The sequence below is a fragment of the Bubalus bubalis genome, chromosome 20, assembly GCF_019923935.1.
Source record: "Bubalus bubalis isolate 160015118507 breed Murrah chromosome 20, NDDB_SH_1, whole genome shotgun sequence".
NCBI lineage: Eukaryota > Metazoa > Chordata > Mammalia > Artiodactyla > Bovidae > Bubalus > Bubalus bubalis.
The window spans coordinates 20011070-20017672 of record NC_059176.1 but is presented as its reverse complement, the minus strand read 5'-3'; the positions used below and the strand labels follow the sequence as shown (position 1 = coordinate 20017672).

Here is a 6603-nt window from a genome sequence, read left to right as displayed (position 1 = left end):
TGGACTGTAGCTTGTGGGGAGCTGTCCGTGAGAACAGGGTCCTTTGTCCGAAGGACACAGCTCTGGGAGCTGCCTCAGTCCTTGAGGGTTTGCTTGCAAACATAGCTCTCTGTCCCGCCACCCCAGAGATTAGGCGCTTATTTACTGCAGGCACCTGGAGTTCTGGACAAACTTCTCACGCACAGGGAAATGTTATCTGGTGTAAGAAATAATAACAGGGTGTCATTTCCATGTTCTCAAGATTTCTTGTGACTGTTTGTAAGATGTATAGGTCAACCAAGAAAAAATGTCAACTGTCTTGTCTTTCTCACGCTCTTCTGTATAAATATAAGACGCTGAATAAAGTTGGTGTCAGACTGCGTCCCTTCATGGAGACGTGTCTGAACCTCTCGACCCCATCTTTGTTGTAGATTTCTCTTGCTTTAGTTTCCTTTCTCAGCCCCGCCGTGCACGTTCTCGGGACCTGATCAACTTTGCCCGCTGGCACCGGCAGGTGGCGCCCGGACAGGGACTCGGGAATCGGAGCGTGACGATGGCCGCTGCCCGCCAAGATTGAGGTAAGTAAAGAAGAATTCCTAATTAATTAAAGTAAAAGGGCAGGGAGTGTTACTGTCAAGAGTAATAAATCATGGGACAAGGCAATAGCCGCCAGTTATTTGTACATATGTTAAAAACTATGTTAAAAGGTAGGGGAATCCATGTAAATAAGTTACAGCTAGAAAAGTTTTTACTTTTTATAGAGGAGGTTTGTCCCTGGTTTCTAGAGGAAGGAACAATTAGTCTAAAAACTTAAAAAAAGTAAAAAAAACAATTACAGACATATTATTCCTTACATGGTCCCAATCGTGTCCCTGTAGATGCTTTTTCTTTGTGGACTCTCATAAGAGACTGTCTAGATCCTAAACGTGAGAGACATAAAATTCAATCGGCGCTCAGGGATTCCACAGGACCCAAAGTTACAGAGCCTTCCGCCCCTCCTCCTGAGCCGCTTTATGCTGTGCCTGAGAGAACAGCTTGTAAGGCTGGAGAGAGTGATGATGTGTTAAGCTCTGATGAACAAAAAGAGTTAAATAAACAAGCGGCTCAGTACCATAGAGAAGATATGCCTTAAGAGATTATGGTTAACATACAATCCCCCTCGGGAAAAGAAAAATTAAAACATTCAGGGCTTTCTAAAAAACAGCTGAAAAATTTAATTCAAAAGATTGTTATAACAGTAAAAAAAGATACACAGGGAGACTCCCACTCCAGCCAGCCTGTGCCTCCAACATGTCCTCCCTTGGTTCTTGCTGGGCTTGATCCACCTCCACCTTTTGTAAAATCGCGAGAGCTTATATCTATCCCTGCTTCTTTGCCCGGTAAAAACATAAAAATTAAAAGTGAGATATTATTATCTCCTCTTCAACAAGCGATTAAGCGAGCTAATGAAAAAAGAGAACATATTCCCAGGTTTTCAGAAATCTATCCAGTATTTGAAAATGCTCAACAACAGAGATATTATGAACCGCTGCCCTTTAAACAACAAAAAGAGTTAAAAATGGCTTGTACACAATACGGCCCAACTGCGCCGTTTACTCAGGCTATTATAGAGGCTTTAAAAAAATCAAAATCTGCCACCTAATGATTAAAAACAGGTCGCTGGAGCTTGTTTATCTGGAAGAGATTATTTACTATGGAAATCTGAGTTTGCTGAGCAGTGTGGGATCACAGCTGATATCAATCGGTGACAGGGACTAAACACCACTTATGAAATGATGGTGAGAGAGAGAAATTATCGAGACACTAATAGTCAACTTAATTATTTGCCTGGAGCCTACCCTCAGATTAGTGCTGCGGCTCTACGAACATGGAAAAAACTTCCAAATTCTGATAAAAAGACTGAAGATCACCAGGGGCCAGATAAACCATATCAAGATTTTGTTGCCCGCCTGCTTGAGACAATTGATAAAGTGATAAGAGATAAACAGACAGAGATGGTGTTGGCTAAACAGCTTGCTTATGAAAATGCCAATTCGGCTTGTCAAGCTGCCTTGAGACCTTACAGAAAAAAGGGAGGCTTACCTGATTATATACAGATTTGTGCCGATATCGGCCTTTCGTACGTCCAAGACATAACTTTGGCCGCGACATTACAGAAAAAGACAATCAAAAAAGTACTGTATCAACAACAAAAGCGAAATAAGAGATAAAATTTTACAATTTGCTCACTATCACCAATTTCTCTTCCCAAAAATCGTTGTTTCTCAGCCCCTTGCTGACGCCCTAACTGTATTTACTGATGGCTCTTCTAATAAAATAGCTAGTTTGATTATACAAGACAATACCACCACCTGGCGTACTAATTATAAGTCTGCTCAAAAAGTAAAACTATTTGCCGTTTTTCAGACTTTATTACAAATCTCTGCTCCATTTAATTTATATTCTGACAGTCAATATATCATAAGAGCCTTAAACACTATTGAGACTGTTCCATTTATTGGTACCCTAAATTCTACTATCCAAACTCTTTTTCGTGATATACAACATTTAATTTGTTCCAGAGTTAATAAATACTATTTCGGTCACATTCGTGCTCACTCTGGACTTCCTAGACCTTTAGCACGAGACAATGCTTTGACTGACAAAGCTACACGTATGATATTTCCTTCATTAAAACAAATGACAAAGACTTCTCACAGCTTACACCATCAAAACAACAATAGCTTAAGACTTCAATTTGACATTACTCAAAAAGCTGCCAGTCAGATTGTTAAACAATGTCAAACATGTCCTCAATTTTTTAGCGTCCCCCATTATGGAGTTAATCCCCTAAGATTGTTGCCAAACAATATATGACAAATAGATGTTACCCATGTTCCTAAATTTGGTACACAAAATTTGTTCATGTTACTATTGACACCTTCTCTGGCTTTTTACATGCCTTTCTACAATCCAGAGAAGCTAACAAACATTGTATAGCTCATTACATTAAATGTTTTGCTGTTATAAAAACCCCTAAGACTATAAAAACACACAATGGTACAAGATACACTGAAAAAAATTTTCAACTATTTTGTACACAATTGTCTATCTCACATAAAGCAGGTATCCCTTATAATCCTCAAGGTCAAAAAATTATTGAACAGACACATCAAACTCTCAAACATCAATTGCAAAAACTAAAAAAGGGAAAATTGTATCCCAATACCACCTCCAACTCTCTAAACCATGCTTTATTTGTTCTAAATTTTTTACAATTGGATATATGTGGCCGTTCAGAAGCACAGCGATTTTGGAACTTTGATGTGCAAACAATAAGACCTAAAGTCTTTTGGAAAGACCCACTTGTGGGAAAATGGTATGGACCAGATCCAGTAATAATCTGTGGACGAGGGCATGTTTGTGTTTTCCCACAGGATGCCGAAGCGCCGCGCTGGCTGCCGGAAAGGTTGGTACGCATGGCGGAGACGATCTCTAGTAAACCAGATGAGGAGATTGATGATTCAAGAACATGATGAATTACCATCTCGGCAACAACTTCAGACATTGATGCGAGAGACGCAAAATCGTGTTGCTGTGCAGGGCGATCCGATATCGCCTTTAAGCTTCCTGATAACCTTATTAATTATCTTAAATCAGATTAATACTGCACATTCTAAAAAATATTCAAATGCTTACTGGGCTTATTTTCCAGATCCTCCCCTTCTCCAACCAGTGGGCTGGGAGGGTCGGTCCATTCCCATATACACTAATGATACTGTGGCTTTAGGTGGTTTTTCAGATAAACATATTATTCCTAATCAAGTTAATTTCTCTTATCATGGAGTGTTTGATCGCTTACCTATTTGTCTGTCTAGATATTTTAATTCAACAAGATGTCTTTTTGTTGGAGAGTCAGGATAGGCTGATTATGACAATGGTTGGAGCCTATATATTCCTGGAGTAACGAAAGAATCTGGAACTCCTCAACGTCGTAATGGAACTGGTCCTTTAGATATCTCTTTCTGTGACTTTGGAACAAGGGGAAGAGTCACTGCTGCACCATAAAAACTGTGTCGAGATGGAACTGCTACGGTTTATAAAATATTTGGGACAAATGAGTCACTGTGGGACTGGTCTCCAGACTCGGCCTGAAACCCTGGAGCTCAAGACAATAAAAACTTTGCATCCCATATTTGGAATTTAGGCGGCTCTAAAGTGTTCCAAACAAAAATCTGGAAATTAGCTGCTGCCCTTGAATGTGAGCGTTCCTACCTTCAGGTGGGATCGAAAGTGAGACACGGTTATTTATAGAATCTCACCATGAGGTACCCTCGTACATGTGTACCTCACCCTTATGCTTTACTAGTAAGATCTATAAATATACAACCTGGGTTACAAAATTATGATGTAACTTATAACAATTGTACCTTAACTAACTACATTAGGAAAATTACTAATCAAACTAGGGTTTTAGTCTTAAGACAGCCTGCTTTTGTTATGGTTCCTATAAAGATTAATGGGTCTTGGTATGATAAAAGAGGACTTGAACTTTGGAGAAAAGTAGAGGGTGCTTTAATGCGTTATCACAAGAGAATAGGGTTGATAATTCTGGGATTTGTAGCTTTGGTAACCCTTATTGTTTCCTCGATTACTGCAGCCCTGACCCTGGCACAATCAGTGCAAACTGCAACTTTTGTTAATAATCTGGCACAAAATGTATCCGTTACCCTGGGGACTCAAAAAAATATTGACAAAAAGCTAAAAGATCGATTGAATGCCCTTTTTGATGTTATCAAATTTTTAGGTAAAGAGGTTCAAAGTATAAAGTTGAGATTACAGGTACAATGTCATGCCGATTTTCGATGGATCTGTGTTACCCCAAAAAAATATAATGACAGTATAACTGCTTGGGATAAGGTAAAAGCTCATTTAGAAGGTATTTGACATAATGAAAATATTTCCTTAGATTTGCTACATCTACATCAAAAAATAATGAACATTAAAAATGCGCCTAGACCTGATTTGGATGTTGCAAAAAGAGCTGAGTCTTTTGTTAAAAAACTTTTTCGACATGTACCTACCGTCGATAGTATTTAGTACTTGAGAACAGCCATAAGAGGACTATTCTTAATAATTTTAACTGTTTTATTTCTTACACCTTGTTTAATTAAAAAACTTATTGATGATCTATGGATAATAAAGGCTTCTATCTATGAAAATGGTCTGCGGTTGAAAAAACATATAAGTGTGCGCCTATATAAAAAGAAAGGGGGAGATGCGGGGAGCTGCCCGTGAGAACGGGGTCCTTTGTCTGAAGGACACAGCTCTGGGAGCTGCCTCAGTCCTTGAGGGTTTGCTTGCAAATATAGCTCTCTGTCCCGCCACCCCAGAGATTAGGCGCTTATTTACTGCAGGCACCTGGAGTTCTGGACAAACTTCTCACGCACAGGGAAATGTTATCTGGTGTAAGAAATAATAACAGGGTGCCATTCCCATGCTCTCAAGATTTCTTGTGACTGTTTGTAAGATGTATAGGTCAACCAAGAAAAAATGTCAACTGTCTTGTCTTTCTCACACTCTTCTGTATAAATATGAGACGCTGAATAAAGTTGGTGTCAGACTGCGTCCCTTCGTGGAGACGTGTCTGAACCTCTCGACCCCATCTTTGTTGTAGATTTCTCTTGCTTTAGTTTCCTTTCTCAGCCCCGCCGTGCACGTTCTCGGGACCTGATCAACTTTGCCAGCTGGCACTGAAAGTAGCTCACCAGGTTCCTCTGTTCATGGGATACTCCAGTCAAGAATACTGGATTGGGTTACCATTTCCTCCTCCAGGGGATCTTCCCTACCCAGGGATGGAGCTTGTGTCTCTTACATCTCCTGCCCTGGCAAGCAGATTCTTTACTGCTAATGCCATGTGGGAAACCTGATAGAATTAGAGGCCCTTCTTTACAAAAAAGAACAAAGATTAAGTTTCTTTTTAGAATTGCTGAATAATTTTTAAAGAATATAGTCATTATCTATAAGATCTAAGGTTATTTAAATGAGAAGTTTCAATATAAATGTATCTAAAACCTGGTAAAAGGTATTAAAAAGAAAAACTACAGGGCACAGATACTTAAATAGTAAAAGACTAAGCCCTTTCTCTCTTTGATCACAAAAAATCAAGGATATCTGTTCTTGCCATTTCTATTAAATAATTTAAATATAAATATGAATGTGATAGGTAATAAAAAGATATCAAAGACAAAATTTAAAAGGGAGATTATTTAAAATTATATTATGGTGATGATTGCACAATTGTGTAAATATTCTAAAAGCCTTTGAATTGTTCACATTAAATGGATAAGCTTTATGGTATTAAATTATATCTCAATGCAACTATTAAAGAAAAGAAGTAAAGCTGCCTTTATTCATATATTATATGCTTCTGTGAGTAGAAAGTCTTATTGATTGTACTGAACACACTAGATCTTACATATGCTTAGCAATATGACAGGATGCACAGTATTGAAGTAGAAAAAGTCATTGTATTTCTACATAATATCAGTTAACATTTGGAAAATAATTTTAATATACACTTATAATACCACCAAGACAATAGCTAATGCCTAGAAATAAATCTAAACCAAATTATGCAGTATC

At 38.4% G+C, this 6603-nt stretch overlaps 1 long non-coding RNA gene across 1 annotated transcript; it reads left to right on the top strand.

Moving 5' to 3' along the window:
- The first annotated feature begins 350 nt into the window (after nt 1–350).
- On the top strand, nt 351–5180 carry LOC112580833. Its single transcript, XR_006546967.2, has 2 exons — nt 351–557; nt 3396–5180. It is a non-coding gene; the product is annotated as an uncharacterized LOC112580833 (long non-coding RNA).
- Nucleotides 5181–6603: the final 1423 nt, after the last annotated feature.